The 19,446-nt window shown below is 43.8% G+C and overlaps 1 protein-coding gene across 3 annotated transcripts in view; it reads left to right on the top strand.

Annotated features, from left to right (window-relative positions):
- Positions 1-19,446, top strand: part of LOC126249838 (matrix metalloproteinase-2-like) — a 935,541-nt gene that overhangs the window by 766,895 nt on the left and 149,200 nt on the right. Inside the window, exon 1 of one of the 3 annotated variants that reach the window (XM_049951511.1) lies at positions 4,244-4,292. The exons of 1 other annotated variant lie outside the window; for it this stretch is intronic. The gene's annotated coding sequence lies outside the window, so the exon portion shown is untranslated. Of the gene's footprint in view, positions 1-4,243; positions 4,293-8,331; positions 8,456-19,446 lie in introns of those variants that run through there. One more of the 3 variants, XM_049951510.1, reaches the window with a different exon arrangement.

Here is a 19,446-nt window from a genome sequence, read left to right as displayed (position 1 = left end):
AATTCGGCGGTACGTCCACCCGGCCTCCCGCATGCCCACTATACGCCCTCGCTCAAAGTCCGTCAACTGCACATACGGTTCACGTCCACGCTGTCGCGGCATGCTACCAGTGTTAAAGACTGCGATGGAGCTCCGTATGCCACGGCAAACTGGCTGACACTGACGGCGGCGGGGCACAAAAGCTGTGCAGCTAGCGCCATTCGACGGCCAACACCGCGGTTCCTGGTGTGTCCGCTGTGCCGTGCGTGTGAGCATTGCTTGTACAGCCCTCTCGCACTGACCGGAGCAAGTATGGTGGGTCTGACACACCGGTGTCAATGTGTTCTTTTTTCCATTTCCAGGAGTGTAGATTTTCCACAAAAATTTTTACGTGCGTAATTTTTTTACAGGCATAGGGAAGGACCATGTTCAACTGATGTGCGTAACGGTGGATAAAGAAAGCATCAGGATATGCTTGTTTCACAATAGAATGGACACCATAATTTATCCCTACCACTGCACTGCAGCCGTCGTATATTTGCGATACTAATTTGTTTTTTTATCAATGTTCCAGCTGCTTAGCACTTGCAACAAGACAGTGGCATCACTCTGGTCTTTGGATTCGTCACGAAACCCTACGAATCTCTCTTGTGTTTCTCCTGATTCGTTAATTAAGAAACGAAAAATTACGCTCATTTGACTTCTAATTGAGATGGCCGTTGTTTCATCGGCTTGTACTGATAAAAAAGTACTATTTTTAATTTCACTTGAAATTTGTTCTTGAACAACATCCGTAATACAACCTATTAATTCATTTTGTGTGCCAGACGAAGTACCTTTAAATACTCCATCGGATGCTAAATTAACTTTCATGTATGGTTCTTCTTCTGCTAAGAAATCCAAAAGTTCTAAAGAACTTCCTTTATTTACTGACACCTCATATTCGTCCTGTCCTCAAAGAGCTAACTCTTGCAGTGCTAAAAAGCAGATAGTGGAAGTAAGTCTCTTCATAGTACTTCTGTTTCGATCAACCTTCTCATTATGTTTCAAAGCCTCCAGGCGTGTTGCTTCTGAAAGAGCATGGTCAATTCTTACTGTGGCTAGCTGATTGTATTTAACAGCTGCTGCGATATGTGAAATGGATTATTAATGCTTTTTAGCTTTCGAAAGGAAATTTTGAAGTTTCTCTTCGCGCTTCTCCCCACTTACGACATTCAAAACCATCATTACTCATTCAAAACAGCACACAATAATAACAAAAAAGTTTGTTACAACGTTGCCACTTAACCACGGTTTTAAATTGTACCATTGCGTTTGGAAACGTCTTAAAATTTTTCCATAAGATTTTTTTTAATAGACAGACTTGATGTCGTCTTTCGTTCTTTCATCAGGAGGTTGTCTTCCAAAGAGACGAGAGAAGAATATAGGATTTTCTATTTAAAAAATTCAGTGGATCTTGTAATGAAATAAACGCGTCCATGGCAGTTTGAGGGAGTCAGCAATACCATGCGTTACAAGATAATGATTTCAATATTAGACAACTTACAGTTTTCATCTCGAAAAAACAATGGCAAGACAAATTGTCGATGACACCTCACACGCGACAGGGCACATCGAAATACAGTTCACAATCAGTTAATCACTGCCTGTACTTACTGAATTTTAACCACAGAATTCACGTTTCAGGTTTCACCATAAGCGCGTCTAGCATTGTCGATATGAAAACCTGCAGACACGTTACGGAACTAACAATGTTTGAAGTAAGTAAGGCTACTAAATTTAAATCTGAGGAACAATGAAAATACATAGGCTCTTTCCTTTCATCGTGTGACAACACCCAGTGATGCATTCACATTTATTTTCTATGAATTACGAATGACTTCTTGTTCTTTGTGTTTTAAGTAAACATTTAAATTAAGAGTTAATGGTTTCTCATTCTGCCCGGCTTTCTGCTAGATTGCTAGATACTGCTAAGTAGCGGTATCTGTTGGGCAACCGCTGAATGTCTTCTCATTCCAAGGCGTGTATCCGCCTGCTGGCGAGAAGTAGAAACAAATCAAACGCCAGATTTTAAAAATCGTATCCACGCTGTAGAAACCCCAGTCCGACACGTGGAAGAAACGGGCTTACTGCACATGCTCGTAAGAAGTGCGGAAATACGAGCTGTTATTTGTTGCAAAGCTAGAGGATTGATGCATAATAATACTGGCGGGCGCATATACGAAGTTCAGGCGTATAATATTTTAAAAGATTTACGAGGGTACTTGATCAGATCCGATTAAAATCAGTTTTTTGGAAATTTTTGGGTAGGCTCAGCCTTAGAGCTTTAATGGACGCATCGCAACTGATAATAAAGAGACCCTTACAGAAAATACTACAATTAAGATAAAGTGAACAGTATTCTACAAATCGCCTGCAAATGGATACCACTTCTGTTGGAGATGTGGGTTTCTACAATACTGGACATTAAAATTGCTACACCAAGAAGAAATGCAGATGATAACAGGCTATTCATTGGACAAATATATTATACTACAACTGACATGTGATTACATTTTCACGCAATTTGGGTGCATAGATCCTGAGAAATCAGTACCCAGAACAACCACCTCTGGCCGTAATAACGGCCTTGATACGCCTGGGCATTGAGTCAAACAGTGCTTGGATGGCGTGTACAGGTACAGCTGCCCATGCAGCTTCAACACCATACCACAGTTCATCAAGAGTAGTGACTGGCGTTTTGTGACGAGCCAGTTGCTCGGCCACCATTGACCAGACGTTTTTAGTTGGTGACAAATCTGGAGAATGTGCTGGCCAGAGCAGCAGTCGAACATTTTCTGTATCCAGAAAGGCCCGTACAGCACCTGCAACATGTGGTCGTGCATTTTCCTGCTGAAATGTAGGGTTTCGCAGGGATCGAATGAAGGGTAGAGCCACGGATCGTAACACATCTGAAATGTAACGTCCACTGTTCAAAGTTCCGTCAATGTGAACAAGAGGTGACCGAGACGTCTAACCAATGGCACCCCATACCATCACGCCGCGTGATACGCCAGTATGGCGATGACGAATACACGTTTCCAATGTGCGTCCACCGCGATCTCGCCCAACACAGATGCGACCATGATGATGCTGTAAACAGAACCTGGATTCATCCGAAAAAATGACATTTTTGCCATTCGTGCACCCGGGTTCGACGTTGAGTACACAACCGCAGGCGCTCATGTCTGTGATCCAGCATCAAGGGTAACTGCAGCCATGGTTTCTGAGCTGATAGTCCATGCTGCTGCAAACGTCCTCGAACTGTTCCTGCAGATGGTTGTTGTCTTGCAAACGTCCCCATCTGTTGACTCAGGGATCGAGACGTGGCTGCACGATCCGTTACATCCATGCGGATAAGATGCCAGTCATCTCGACTGTTAGTGATACGAGGCCGTTGGGATCTAGCACGGCGTTCCGTATTACGCTTCTGAACCCACCGATTCCATATGCTGCTAACAGTTATTGGATGTCGACCAACGCGAGCAGCAATGTCGCGATACGATAAATCGCAATCGCGATAGGCTACAATCCGACCTTTATCAAAGTCGGAAACTTGATGGTACGCATTTCCCCTCCTTACACGAGGCATCACAACAACGTTTCACCAGTCAACGCCGGTCAACTGCTGTCTGTGTATGAGAAATCGGTTGGAAACTTTCCTCATGTCAGCACGTTGTAGGTTTCGCCACCGGCGCCAACGTTGTGTGAATGCTCCGAAAAGCTAATCATTTGCATATCACAGCATATTCTTCCTGTCGGTTAAATTTCGAGTCTGTAGCACGTCATCTTAGTGGTGTAGCAATTTTAATGGGCAGTAGTGTATGTAGCAATGTCACGAGCAGTCTATATCATCAATGGGCTAAGGCTGCTGCCAATGGACACTCAGGTTGTACACAATTTGCCTGGGTGCCCTCTGTGTCTCGTGGATCGAGGACTCGTGACGCCATATGGTTCCGAAACTGAAGTTTAGAGCCTAATTATCCGTTTGGAGACGGAGTACGTGATGCAGAAAACGTGAACCTGAAGTCAGGTACACAGCCACAAACCGTACGTCCAGCAGAGACGGTGAGGGGAGGCTTGTTGGGAGTCGGCAGTCGGCAGCAGGAAGCGGCGGCTGGGGGCGTGCTGCTGGCTGGCTGATAGCCGCGTCCGCCCCCGGCGCCGCCCCCCTGCCGCCGCTTAAAACGCGACAGCGCGCGCCCGCCGCCACACTGTGCAGGGCTGCCAACGCCACGACACTACGCGACATGGCGCACCGGCCGCCGTGCACGGTAAGTCACCCGCTCCTCTCTGGCGGCGCACCTGCGTTTCAGCGTTTACGTGCCTCGCATCGCACACGAGTACAGTTAGACCTCGTTACTGTTTCGGGCCCATTTTCAATGTATTTTGCTTTGAAGCTCCTTTTATACGATCGATTTTCTAGTCAAAATCGACTACTCGAAGTGCGTGGGCCTCTCGTGCCTGCGTGTAAATAAACACGCCGCGAATGTGTCTGTGACGTCAACGATCTATAAATCGTAACGAATGCGGAGTTCTGCATTTCCGAGAGTCCAGCACACTGCGCATGCGCGTCTGCTAACGTCGAAATTTAACCTATTCTGACCGAACTCACTCCCATTACAGCAATGAATTTTGTGTGCTCGTGATTTCTTAATCTTTATTGTGTTTTTTGCTTTGTTTTCGAACACACTAAAAAGGCTGCACTAGGTCCTGGTGTCTTTCCTACTAAAGGCTCCTAAGACAGACATGAAATATCTGAAAGTAAAAACGTATTTCCCCTTCACAAGAAAAAGCCTACCCTATGTACAAATACGAAAGTAAATTGATAAACGTTTTTCATTGGAAATTATTGCGTCTGTGAAAAGTCACAAGTTGTGAAATGTTCAAATGTGTGTGAAACCTTATAGGAATTAACTGCTAAGGTCATTAGTCCCTAAGCTTACACACTACTTAACCTAAATTATTCTAAGGACAAACACACACATCCATGTCAGAGGGAGGACTCGAACCTCCGCCGGAACCAGCCGCACAATCCACGACTGCAGCGCTTAAGACCGCTCGGCTAATCCCGCGCGGCCACAAGTATTTGATGTTAAAGTAATGGTCGATGTTATCTAGCACATAGCAGGAAACAAAGGGTAAAATAAAAAATGGCGCCGGCCGAAGTGGCCGAGCGGTTCTAGGCGCTACAGTCTGGAACCGCGCGACCGCTACGGTCGCAGGTTCGAATCCTGCTTCGGGCATGGATGTGTGTGATGTCCTTATGTTAGTTAAGTTTAAGTAGTTCTAAGTTCTAGGGGACTGATGACCTCAGATATTAAGTCCCAAAGTGCTGAGAGCCATTTGAACCAAAAATTGGCGTTATTCGCTGCATTCCAGACGTTGTTTGATGTGTTTACGAGCATATGTAGCAAATAAAATTATATATTTTGAAATGTTTGGACGACTTTTATGCTACCGTTTCAGTTATCAGGGATGTAGAAAATTTACCACACAACTTTTCACAAGAACACCCATTATTAATTTTGCTTTGGTCATTAATAAACTCGAATGTAATTGCTTGTTCCTACATTTTGTTATACCATATTTCGAATTTTTCGTATAAAAGGATTTTCCCTGTTAACATCACTTTCACCATTCAATTGGCAAACGGCACAGCTCTCAACTCTCGCAACACACGCAGTTTTTACGCTCGCGGGTAAGCGTTACAGACGAGAGTCAGTACGAAATTAAAAAGCCAGGAGTACTGCAGCAGACTCACTTGTTTCGAATAGTCACTCAAGTCGATCATGTAAAAGCAGCATAAGGGACTCTTGGAGTTCGGTAATTGGGTACAGAATAAGTGCATTTCGTTTGATAACTTACCCCATTTATCTTTGTATTTACTGCACTGATAATTCCTGCACACTAGTGCAAATTTCGACAGTTGCGTTGTGTGTCGTCTTTGGAAATAAACTAGTTTCACTCACTCACGGTACTTGTTGTTGAGAACATTAGTGCCGAATTTACTCTTCATCCTCAAATGTGGGTTCAGTACTGTGGGGTTCTGTCTCGCGTTTGCATTTGTGGCAGTGATACACAACAATGTGAGAAGGTTTGCTGATGGAGAATTGGCCTGTATACACTTCCTGTATAGGTTCACTTTCCAATCTTGTCCTCGAAAACGTTATCCATTTATTTTCTATGCCGAGTAATTCGTTTCAAGTTGAGCTTTGTCATTTTTTTCTGGCCATTTCTATGAGTTGAACTTTTTATTTGTTTTGTGTTTATGCTGCTGACGGAGCATTATTAAGATATTGTTACTTCTAGAAGTGATAGCTGATTGTGATATCTGCCACGTCATTTCTTTAAATTTCCACATGAAATAGACATTATACTTAAACAGCGAATAAGGAAAGTTACTGATCAAGTATGTATAGTGCAGACCAGCAACTTTGAATCCATTAGATACTAGCAAAATGTGAAGGATAGTCTTCCGTATATTTCACTGTGACCTGTAGCATACATACGTACTTGTTACGTCAGTGCCCAAACAAAGGAGCGATATTAAAATGTGATCAGATTTTTTTCTGTGTTTACTTGTCCATTAATACTATATATACTTCCAGATGCATTCCTTGTGCTGCCTGCAATGATCACGAGGATGCCATTTAGAAAAGATGGAGGTTACCAGCATTACTTGAAGTCTAAGTCACTCGTAACTCCTGAGATTACTGTACAGTAATTGCCGATTCTTCGAAGTCCTCCTTTTTCTTATTCACTGACATGCTTTTCCAATATTTAAGTATTCACTAGCAATGAATGGAAGCCTTCACCTCAGTTGTTGCACTTTAAAAGCAAAAAGCCCATGGCTAATTTGGTCATTTAATGTTATCGTGCGACTTTTCTCCTTGCACATTGTGAGACCTCACTCCTGACATGAGTCTGTGCATGTCACAAACGACTAGTCCATCTCTTACACGTATAATTGTTCCTTCAGCAACTACCAGGAATAGATAACTCTCAGACAAGACGAAGGTAAAAGCATCTCACCTTGAATAAGACACTCTGCAGTTTAGCGTTTCATCGAAATTAAAGTCATTCTACAAAGTGTAGGTCAGGTAATTGTCCACTGTTGTGCTGGAGCCACACTTTCACTATTTCGATAGCAGGAAACCTATATTTTAGCGACCAGAAGGGAATTCCAGTGTTCAGTCCAATGTCTTCTCTAAGAAACTGGATTACTGATGCACAAAATTTGTCATCCTGGTACAGATTTTGATTCAGGCTTTGTTTCTCAAAAACGTACTGTTGCCAATATGTATTTTAATACCGGTGTTTCTTCTAATCCCGGCGATTTCAGAGTCAATCGCAGTGTGTTAACTTGTTATACACTTCCAGTTTGATCGCCACGGCCAGGAACTGTTATAGTCTGCTCCTAAAATTGCTCTTATTTCTTTTCCATTTGAAGCGTAGTAAGGATGGAAGTATACACTATAAGAATTCATTTTCATAAACGTAACTATAGATGCTTTTCATCTCCCAGGAACTAAATTCTGGCTTCATATCAGTTTTCTTAAGCACAATGCTCGGTAGAGGATACAGCTACCGCAGTTTGTCATTACTAACATTTGAAAGTTACAAAGATATCCTTGAAAGTAAATCGTCTCACAGTATTGCGTACATTGCACCATACGGTAATATCTGAAAGCAAGTTTTGTTTTCATCTCGAGTTCAGTTCAGTAATTGCATCAGACAGACCAGTTTCGTACATTATAGCCAAGAACACAATACACTTTGTGTGAAGTACTGATTCAGTCACATCCACAAGTGTTTTTTTTTTTTTTTCAGTCACATACCATCTTGTTCTAAACTATGAATTCTCATTATGATAAGAAACATACTCCTCATTGCACTTAGGGTCACATCTTTTTACGAATTAAATCCAAAATCACGCAGCTGGGCGACGAACACACAGACGGTCCATACACCTTCACGTTTCGGACACGTCAACGTTTCGTAGAGACGCTGCTAACCGGCAGTGCAATAATTTTTGGCTTCTGCGCAGCTGTGCGTTCTCCTGGTCGTCCTGTTCTGCTCCTGCCGCGGTACAAGTTAAGAGGCCACGGGTTTAGTCCTGTCCAAGATGGCGACACCAAGTACCCTTATTGCCCGGCTCTCGACTCTGCCGCCGCCAGAGGCGCTGGCGCGCCGCGCCGGCCACCGCCAGGCGCGCCACTATCGCGGTCCCCACCCCATCCCACGGCCGCTATTCGCCGGCGCGTCGTCCGCCCAGCCCCCTCCCACCGGCTTCCTGCCTAGCGTCGCGAGGCGCGTCACTCGACCAGTGACATCGCGACCAGAGAGGACTTGTCTCGCGGTCGCTGCCGAGCGATGCGCCGACGTCGACAAATTCCCTGCGCGCTGCCGTCGAGCCAAGATGGGACAAACTACGGTAGGTTCTCAGCCGAGTTGCGCGCTCAGCACCGTACGCGATGTCACCAGCTCTTCTCCCTTACTCGTATGGCAAGACTCTATCGGTATCAAACGTTGAAATTTGTTAGTTTAAGGACATAGCTGCGTCGTGCGACACGTAATCTTAAAATAACTTCTCTGTTTGTTATTGCTTTTTTCTGGGATTGTAAACTGAACAATCAACAGTATTTGTGTCAAAGTCACTGATGCGTCCGCCCTGGCGAATCAACGCAGGAAGTTTCATGCTAATTAACTTCGTAGACGAGAAAACCCAAAACGTTAGCACTCATGTACTTTTGGGACACAATATTGAAGTTTTATATACGTATCTTTTGCTGTCTTACTACCTTTAAAAAGAAATCTGTCGCTTTACCGAAAATTAGTGTTGCAGGTAGTGATCTGACTTGCGGCTGATCAGACTTGCGCCGCTCTTCGTATCTCCGACTTCAGTCTCAGCCTTATTTTAACCCATAAATTTTCTATGACGTCATTTTGTGTAATGCATTGCTGTTAGTCGTCGATTTATCAGCGTAAATTTCGTAGTATGTATGATTTGTTCAGTGCTCTGCTGACGGGTGAAAAAATTGTTCAATTGGCTCTGAGCACTATGGGACTTAACAGCTATGGTCATCAGTCCCCTAGAACTTAGAACTACTTAAACCTAACTAACCTAAGGACATCACACAACACCCAGTCATGACGAGGCAGTTTCAAATCCCTGACCCCGCCGGGAATCGAACCCGGGCGTGGGAAGCGAGAACGCTACCGCACGACCACGAGCTGCGGACTGCTGACGGGTGAGATCGAACCAGCGCCCATTGTTCCTTCGAAAACCCCACTAGCGCTTTGCACGTGGAACTGTTGTAAATCGTAATGCAAGGGCCCATTAGCAAGACCACTCCATAATTTGTCTTAGTTTCTTCAAAAACGAAAAAAAAGATAGACGAAAATACGGGATCTGTGCCGGAACTGGTAGTTATCCAAACTAACAGAGCATAGTGACAAATTTGTAAGAGAACTCACGTTCATTTGTCTTTGGATCGGCACCTTTAGTATGGAATGAGTTTTGTTGCAACTCCAATATGACTTACTCTTCTCCTTCGTTGACAGAATCTGACGAAGCCATGATGGCGAACTTAAGCAATAACGAATAGGAATCGTAAACATCAAGATTTCTATTTTTCTCCGCCAGAGTTACAATCTTAAATTCTTGAGAGTTTAAGTGAAATGACATAGCCAAGGTTCGTTCATGTAGCCAACGGATTTAGTTTCTTGATTGGGCTGGAATGCGGATCTGTGTGTCTCCTTCACACATCGTCCACCCTGGACACTCAGATTGGAGTTTTATCTCCGTTATGACAAAACAGAACAGTCTGCGGGAACCATCGCAGGGATGTATTGACTGGGACTGGACTCTGATCTCAATTCATATTCATGAGAAAACGAGAGGTATTAACAGTTCGCCTACTTCCGTCTGTACCTTCCGCTTTGTCGGCTTTACACGACAGACATTGGCAGAGAATATAACTATCTTCTTTATCTAAAAAAGATCTTGAATAATGTCAGATTGAAGAGCACTTTCATTTTTGTCGGCATCTTATGCACGTTCTTAATCCTTTAACTTAACTTTTTCAAACTGATTTAGAAGTACGCGTTGTACTTATGCTCCGATAGTACATATTGAAGTGCCTTAACGAATACTATATACTGAGAGAATGTGGTATATAACTTAGGCAATTCGTTTATCTCAGTGCAAATTCTTGATCAGCTCACTTCCTTCAGTCCATCGAAGTCTCTGTAATTTAGATTGTTTTTCCCTTTTACTAAATGAGGTCTCACACTCCATACCAATAACTATTAGTAATGGTGTTTTTATTGTCTCTTTTTTCTCATAACTGATTTTGATCGTTGTATTTGAATACACCTTTCCCCACATTCTACACCACTCTTCACTATCTCTCTGTGTGTTTTAAATTTAGTGCTACATTTTTCTACATAAAATATGTGTAATCTCTGCGTCCTGCAGTACGAAATGAAATCTGTATTGCTTAGGTAACACACGAATTTCTGCCGTCATTTCTATGTCTTTGTCAAATCTCTTTATTTTCAACATACCAGTACACTTCAAAATGTTTCAAATGGCTCTGAGCACTATGGGACTTAACATAGGAGGCCATGAGTACCCTAGAACGTAGAACTACTTAAACCTAACTAACCTAAGGACATGACACACATCCATGCCCGAGGCAGGATTCGAACCTGCGACCGTAGTGGTCGCGCGGTTCCAAACTGAAGCGCCTAGAACCGCTCGGCCAGCCAGTACACTTCAAATCGTTCCTTGCCGTGTGTTATTACCTCTTTTTTTAAATCAGTTTTCGACATCTATAAAATGCCGAGTTTTCCATCTGTAGAAGCCCAAAATTTTACGTAGTAAAACGCATCAGCTGGTCTCCTTACGAAGATGTTTTTCGGCTGTTCCTAATGTGCCTTTTGTCTTTGTCCTCGGGTGAGCATTGATCCTTCTCGAATGCCAGAATTCCATCGTTTGCCTTCGTATTCTGCACGTTTAAATTTTACTGGCTTATTCTAATTCATTCTCTGTCTAACAATATCTTGAATATTTTCTTTTTCCAATTTTTACACTTCCTGTTATCTCTGTGTCTACAGACCTCGAGTTGAGACGCGCTAAGATCCACTCGGCTCTCCTGCCCCATTTTGCTCGGTTTCACAGAGTATGGCAGTGATATGCTTAAGAACCTCCTTGAAAAGAATTTATTAATTCAGAGTTGATTTCATTTGTCCATTGACTCACGTAAGCACCAAGGTGATAAGCCACTGTTTTACCTCACAATATGATTTCCAAAGCTGCGGCTCTCCCATCTTTTCGTACACGTCTCCCTCTTTTTCTCTTTCTCTTTCTCCCCTTCAATCCCTCTCCCCTATGGTCGTTAGTGCTGGCCGCCGTGAGCTGATGGATTAGATCCTTGCAGTCGTAGAGAGATTTAAAAAAAAAAAAAAAGAAATGGTTCAAATGGCTCTGAGCACTATGGGACTCAACATCTTAAGTCATAAGTCCCCTAGAACTACTTAAACCTAACTAACCTAAGGACATCACACACACCCATGCCCGAGGCAGGATTCGAACCTGCGACCGTATCAGTCCCGCGGTTCCGGACTGCAGCGCCAGAACCGCTAGACCACCGCGGCCGGCAGAGAGATTTCACCCCTGGGCCTGTCCACTATTCTCCGAACACGCAACAGAGGATGCCCGTGGCATTTTCGACCACTGATCCATGAATCGAATTGCTGTCCTTACACGTGATCATCAGTCTTCCTTCTCCAAAGTCAAATACGGGAAGGTGGACACTTTATTATATTAAGGTCATAGACGGCAGAAGCATTGCCCATGACACATATATCATTCTGCAACAGCGACACATTGGAAAGTTATCAGAACGAGTTTCTCATTCGCATACACGGTCCTAGCCGAAAATACTGGCGGTTCAAATCTATTCTTCTGTATCGGGCCCAGTTTGTTCATAACTGCACATGCGAGGACAAAAACGTTTCTTTGCAGTTTCCTTTGTCAATAGTGGCTGCAGAAAAATAAGAATATCGTAAGCCATTTCTAATTTCGTGAGTTGAATAATAACTTCGTTTGTGATTCTCTTTAGATTATTTTTAAATGTTAATCTTAAGACCGTATGATAGTCTCCAGCGTTTCAGTTAAATATGTTTTCTCGCTTAAATGTACTGAAGGAGGGCTGTCTTCCGTAAAGACCAAGTGTTAATTTTTCTTCCAGCAATAGAGACATCACCCTTTCAGCCAGTGTTCCACTATAGCAGTATGTGGAGCTGGTGGTGCCATGTGCATCGTAGGCCTACCATATATGTTCTGCGTCAGTGAAAAGTTCTAATGGTTCAATATCCTCATGTACCGTACATGTTTCTCCCCTTAGGTCCTTTCAGAAACGATACCAAATGCGACGCAATACAACCGGTTGTGTTTAAAGCGCTTAACATTAAACTCACGACACTGCTCGATTATCTGTATGGGTCTAGGAAAGTGAGCATTTTTTGTTCTCAGATACAAAGCGATTAGGTAAGTAAATTCGCTTTCTAGTTACTTTCCTTCACACAGTAAAGTGAGCATATTTACTTGCACACTAATGAGCCTGGAAAATAACCGACAATGGCTATCGACAGAGAGCCATCGTGGTGTGCTCAAGTTGACTAACGATTTAAATGCGAATTTATTCCATTCTTTTATCACCCTATCTCGTGGTCAGTCCCAAAAGTAAGGAATTACTGGCAAGAAAAACCACAAAAGGTGCAACTAAAATATTTATTATGATATACAGAAGCATAATTTTTCATTTTTTGTACATACAATTATACTCGAAGAAATTCGGTACTGTATATTAGTTTTTTATGTCGTCTGTATAAAGGTGCTGCTGCAGGGATTTGAGACAGTCCCTAACTGGAAGTTTCTACACTCCACTATATTCATCCCACTGAAAAACAAGGCATTTGCTGAGTTGTAACCGAAGAGACGTTCACTGTATGTATGATCAGCAGTACAATTGGAGGGGAGGATCTCAAAATGTTGAAGACAGCAGTTTGTGTGGGTACGAATCAAGACATCTCAACTTCGTTACATCGTCAGATTTAAAATATTTTGACAGAACGTGTAATTTGTTGTTGTTGCTCGTGGCCGCGAAGTAATTCACCAACAGTATCTGTATAGTGCCAAATTGAAACTACCACTGTCTTCCAAGCACATTTTTCGATATTTACGAAATGAATTAGATGCACTGGAATGAATGGATAAAGGGGGACGAAATCCAATGACGATGCAATATTAAATGATAGTGCAAACCGCTGCTAAAACAAGAAAATCCAGGTTCAAGTCCAGCCGTGGCACAGATTTTCGCCACTAATTATTCGTATTCGATATTTTCTGGTTACGGTGAAGTTGAATGACACCATATCATGAACTTTAGACCCTTCGTTGACGGTTTCATCACCGGTACACGATCTCTCCCGTATCGGTCCTTTCGCTTACACATATCTTTACTTCGTGAGCCAGTGTAAATATTTTTTGTTCCTACCTTCCGGAAAGGTTGCGATAATTAAATTTCGCGGAGTCAACTACCCGCGGCATCTGCGGATATCGCAGTAAAAAAAAAAAAAAAAAAAAAAAAAAAAAAGGTTCAGATGGCTCTGAGCACTATGGGACTTAACTTCTGAGGTCATCAGTCCCGTAGACATAGAACTACTTAAACCTAACTAACCTAAGGACATCACACACATCCATGCCCGAGGAAGGATTCGAACCTGCGACCGTAGCGGTCGCGGTTCCAGACTGTAGCACATAGAACCGCTCCGCCACCCCGGACGGCTATCGCAGTAAAGTAACCCATTTCAGACACTGCCTGATCGCTAGGCCTGATTGTAACTTCGTCGTGCTCGTCCCTATTACCTTCCCGCAATGCACCGCAGTATTGCCTTGAGAAGGGTAAAGTTGTCATCAAGGTTTGCTCCAAGAGCACAGTGCTGTAACAGGCGCGGTCCTACTGGAGTTACGACCTAAAAACCGACTTAAGCCGCCAATTGTAGCATAACCTACAGTTTAACGTGGCTTCCGAAGAACGGTGCAACTCGGCATTTTTCACTCTGACAAACATTACCCGAGATGAAAGAAGTAATAATAGATAACGCAGAGTACTAACCAGAGATCGGACGGCCTCATCCTCAGTAACTTAGTCTGGTACTTTACCACTGAGATATCCCGAACCCACTGCCTTACTTTTCTCTAATTCTGTTCTGTAACTGTCATCCTCTCAGCTGATTATCAAGCGTATTTTCGCAGCTAACTGAAACGCTGGCACAGTAATCATCAACTGTAGGGGAAACATTCGTTACTCGCTACAAGTGCTACTGCTTAAGGGAAGGCTGATCACTGCAGATTTTACATTTTTTTTTTTCTGTCGGCTCGTACGTGTGGTGTGTCGTACCCGCCTGTGAGTGGAGGAGGGACGGTTCCCCCGTGTTGAATGCAGGGTGGAGGCGGCGCGGCGCGGATGTGTGTATCAGTGGGGCAGTTAAGCCCGCCGGTTCCTGGTAATTGTGGCGCGCTGGGCGTCCCGCGTCCCACGTCCTCGCCGCATCCGCATCCTGTTGGTCCTGTGCCCGTGGACCTCCGCTGGGTCGCCACCTGCCGCTCGGCAGACATTGTCCGCGTTACGCCGCCTACGACGTCTCGTTTCCCACACTAACTGTTTCAAGTCTGTTACTAAACAGCATGTTGTTGTGGTCTTCAGTCCTGAGACTGCCCTCCATGCTACTCTATCCTGTGCAAGCTTCATCTCCCAGTACCTACTGCAACCTACATCCTTCTGAATCTGCTTAGTGTATTCATCTCTTGCTCTCCCTCTACGATTTTTACCCTCCACGCTGCCCTCCAATACTAAACTGATGATCCCTTGATGCCTCAGAACATGTCCTACCAACCGATCCCTTCTTCTAGTCAAGTTGTGCCACAAACTCCTCTTCTCCCCAATTCTATTCAATACCTCCTCATTAGTTATGTGATCTACCCACCTAAGCTTCAGAATTTTTCTGTAGCACCACATTTCGAAAGCTTCTATTCTCTTCTTGTCCAAACTATTTATCGTCCACGTTTCACTTCCATACATGGCTACACTCCATACAAATACTTTCAGAAGCGACTTCCTGACACTTAAATCTATACTCGATGTTAACAAATTTCTCTTCTTCAGAAACGCTTTCCTTGCCATTGCCAGTCTACATTTTATATCCTCTCTATTTCGACCATCATCAGTTATTTTGCTCTCCAAATAGCAAAACACCATTACTACTTTAAGTGTCTCATTTCCTAATCTAATTCCCTCAGCATCACCCGACTTAATTCGACAACATTCCATTATCCTCGTTTTGCTTTTGTTGATGTTCATCTTATACCCTCCTTTCAAGACACTCTCCATTCCGTTCAACTGCTCTTCCAAGTCCTTTGCTGTCTCTGACAGAATTGCAATGCCATCGGCGAACCTCAAAGATTTTCTTTATTCTCCATGGATTTTAAAACCTACTCCGAATGTTTCTTTCGTTTCCCTTACTGCTTGCTCAATATACAGATTGAATAACATCGGGGAAAGGCTACGACCCTGTCTCACTCCCTTCGCAACCACTGCTTCCCTTTCATGTCCCTCGACTGTTATAGCTGCCATCTGCTTTCTGTACAAATTGTAAATAGATTTTCGCTCCCTGTATTTTACCCCTGCCACCTTCAGAATTTGAAAAAGAGTATTCCAGTGAACATTGTCAAAAGCTTTCTCTAAGACTACAAATGCTAGAAACGTAGGTTTGCCTTTCCTTAATCTGTGTTCTAGGATAAGTCATAGGGTCAGTATTTCCTTTTTTTTTAGATAGAGGTGGAGCCCCTCCACGCCCACACCGGCATGATGGCCAACACAAAAGGTCTACTGCCATCTCTGCATAAGGGTTAGTATTCACTAAAGTGAGGTGTCGCAGGATGTGGGTACTGCGATGTTTGCGTACGTATGGTTAAGATTAACCATTAATACGCGCTCATCTGGAGATAGATTGGTCGAAATCTGACGAAGCGTAGCGGTAATAAGTGCAGAGGAAAAAAAGTGCCAAGGGAAGAGCCAAGGGAAAAAAACCTCTGCGATAGTTAGGTCGGGTGGTAAGAGCAGTAGCGGTTGTCTTGCTGCCTGCGATAGGTTGTGCAAGGATAGGCTTTGTTAGTAGTGGGTATCATGCATGTCGATACCTTGACGTTGTGCGTTTGTGCTGCTCGGCGGCTGGACCTGGGTGCTGGTACAGAGTCCTCGTTCAGCGTCCTGCAACCTGCAACAGTTAGGTTTGTTATCGGTCTTGTGTCCGATAGGTCATATACCGGAAGCACAGTGTGAGGGAATGTTGGCAGATTGTTTGTGCGTCTGTGGGCGAGCTCGTCGGTGTCCCTGCTGTGGCCTGTTGGTCGGCTCTAATAGCAGCTGGTAGTTGCCAGTCAGTGTTGCTGATATGCAGGGGCTTACCGGCGTTTGTCGCTGTTTGCGTATGTTAGTTTACCATAGGTGGTTATGCCCTAACTAGCAGTGTCTTTGGCCGCTTGTGTTTCCACCATATTTCTACGGAATCCAAACTGATCTTCCCCGAGGGCGGCTTCTACCAGTTTTTCCATTCGTCTGTAAATAATTCGCGTTAGTATTTTGCAGCCGTGACTTATTAAGCTGATAGTTCGTTAAAAGAACATACGCATAAATAAGGCGAAAATATGCTACTATACTAGATATCTACATCTTAAGCGGCGCAGCGTCATTTCCTTTGACCTCCTAATTACACAATTTTCACTCGTTGCACCTGTTGCACCTTCGTCATTTGTCGCTATAGTGTGCCATTACGTGCCAAACTTATTGGCGATGACCTCTCTTTCCGCGAAAAGTTCAAACTGGTGGAGATTAAGAGCCCTACACACACCGACCGTGTGTAGGCTGTCGATGGGGCGGACGCTAAATCAGTGCTTGTGTAGGGGCGTTTAGGGATGGGCTCAATTGTTAGTTATGAGTAATAGATTAGCGTTCCATTTCCAACCAGGTAACAAGTTACACATCCCTAAAACTATTTAGTAGGTTCCATGGCGAACGCGATGTTCACTTCAACCAGCGAAATAGCTCGCGTTGTGTGGCAATGTTTTTTATTTTATGTGGTTAAGGAAACACTTTTGATTTGTTTGTGATTCGAGACAATCTGCTCATCCATCCTCCACAAATAAGACTGTAAAAGTGACAGGGTTGCCTGTGTGTTGTAACGGAGGCACTGCTTGAGCAGTGGAAAAAGTTAGACTCGGCGAACCACCTCTGTCAGTTGTTCCCGAAGCAACGAAAACATTCCAACCTCGAGTCCCTACCAGGGACGGGCTGTTAATGAACCATCGCTGCCTAAGGGAATGGCTGCGATGGAACATTCGGAAGATTGGTTGATTTGGACGGGAGGGGACCAAACAGCGAGGTCATCGGTCCCATAGGATTAAGGAAGAATGGGGTGGAAGTCTGCCGTGCCCTTCCAAAGGAACCATCCCGGCATTTGCCTGAAGCGATTTAGAGAAATAACGGAAAACCCAAATCAGGATGGCCGGATGTGGGTTTGGACCGTCGTCCTCCCGAATGCGAGTCCAGTATGCTAACCACTGCGCCGCCTCGCTCGGTCATTCGGAAGAAAAGAACATGCTATACGCATGCTGATAAGTGACTGCAAGAAAATATAGATTGCGGGAGGAAACTCTGTGGCTGCCTGTTACTGACAAAGCACAAATTATAATGATCTGTTTAAAATTACTGACCTTTTTACACAGAGAAGAAAATAATTGCAATAAAATGATTTCTTCATGTACGGGTCCACAGTCTCAATGTATTGTCTGAACGATGAAACCATTTTAACCACCGTAGGCTGTCAGTTTTATCTCTTTAGTGAACGATGCATATAAATTACATTACTGGCCAGTTTTGCCCTTAACCCATTTAGAAATGTATGTTATCAGTGATGTGCTTGTCACATTTAAAAAAATATAAAATGATTTTTTTTATGTGACACAGACATTGCCAATATCAAACATCTGAAATTGGCTTAAGGTCAGTAACGTAATTTATATACATGTTGCGTTAAAGGAACAAAATTGACAGCTTACCGTGGTTAAAATTGTTCCATATTTTAGACAGTTGTAATAGAAATCGGATAGTTTTCTCATTCCATCCAAAACCGAGATGAATGGATGGTGAAAACTCTTTTTGTTGGATCCTATGGGGAACGTAAAGTATTGCTTACTGAACAGGTACGACTAGATGTGAGGTTATTTTAATAGTGGAGACTGGTGTTCGCACCTAGGATATTTGATTCACGATCGGTACACGTCTGAGCGAGCGGACGTCACACATTTCCTTATAAGTAGAGGTGGCCGCTATACAGGGTGAACTAGAACTCCATCGACAAACTTTCGGAGGTGGCAGTGTTGACCAGAGCAAGGAAAAAAGTACAGTAAACATGAGCTGCAAAAGGCATACAACAGCTATGAACGCTTGCTCGTATTGAAATTGTGAAACACATCTCTCGTACTGCAAACTCTCTGCTTTCCATATCTTGGGAGAATGTAGTATGGACCAAACGAAGAAAAAAGTTTCCAGCAAACACGGTCTCTAAAATGCATAAAGTGCTATAAGCATCTGCCGAAGAAAATGCAAGTTTTGAGCCCACGTTTACTATACATTTTTCCTTATTTTGGTACATACTATCACCTCTGAAAATAGGGAATGCAAAGAAGTGTCACAAAAAAGAGATCAGAGTAATATAGCTCTTACGGTGTGCACCTTGGAACCAGTGTTTACTAGACATTTTTTCTTTGTTTTGGTCCATACTACCATCTCTGAAAGTGTGTCGTTTGAGTTCTGGTTCACCCTGTACATTTCTTGGTCTTCTAAACTCTATAGCAGTATTCGTACTACACGGGAAGAAATTTAGAGAGAATGTAACGGGGAAGTAGATGAACTACAGTTATGGGACCGGTGGTGGCTTCGGTATAGGAGATTTCATATTGCTGCCTTAGGTCCGTTGTCTTCACTTTTTTGCTATTCGTTTTTTTAACCGAGTCAAACCCGATGGGACAAAAACACTTGCAGTGACTCTAGTAAGGCAGACCCCGGAAGCGCGTTCCATATATTCCGCCGTCCCCTGCCAGCAAGTTTAAGGTTTCACCGAACATAGGCTGGTCTCGTGTTTCCAGCCGGTGACGTCACGGGCTGGTCCAGCCGAGCGTAGCTACTGCTGCTGCTGCTGCTGCTGCTGCGGCTGCTGCTGTTGGTGACGTGTGCGCAGGTCGTCTTGTGCAACGCGCCTGGCCGACAGGCGGCACCGCATGGAAATGAGCGGCCG

This window comes from Schistocerca nitens, chromosome 1 (genome assembly GCF_023898315.1).
Source record: "Schistocerca nitens isolate TAMUIC-IGC-003100 chromosome 1, iqSchNite1.1, whole genome shotgun sequence".
Classification (NCBI taxonomy): domain Eukaryota; kingdom Metazoa; phylum Arthropoda; class Insecta; order Orthoptera; family Acrididae; genus Schistocerca; species Schistocerca nitens.
The sequence above is the reverse complement of the archived record's forward strand: the minus strand, read 5'-3'. Positions and strand labels throughout refer to the sequence as shown.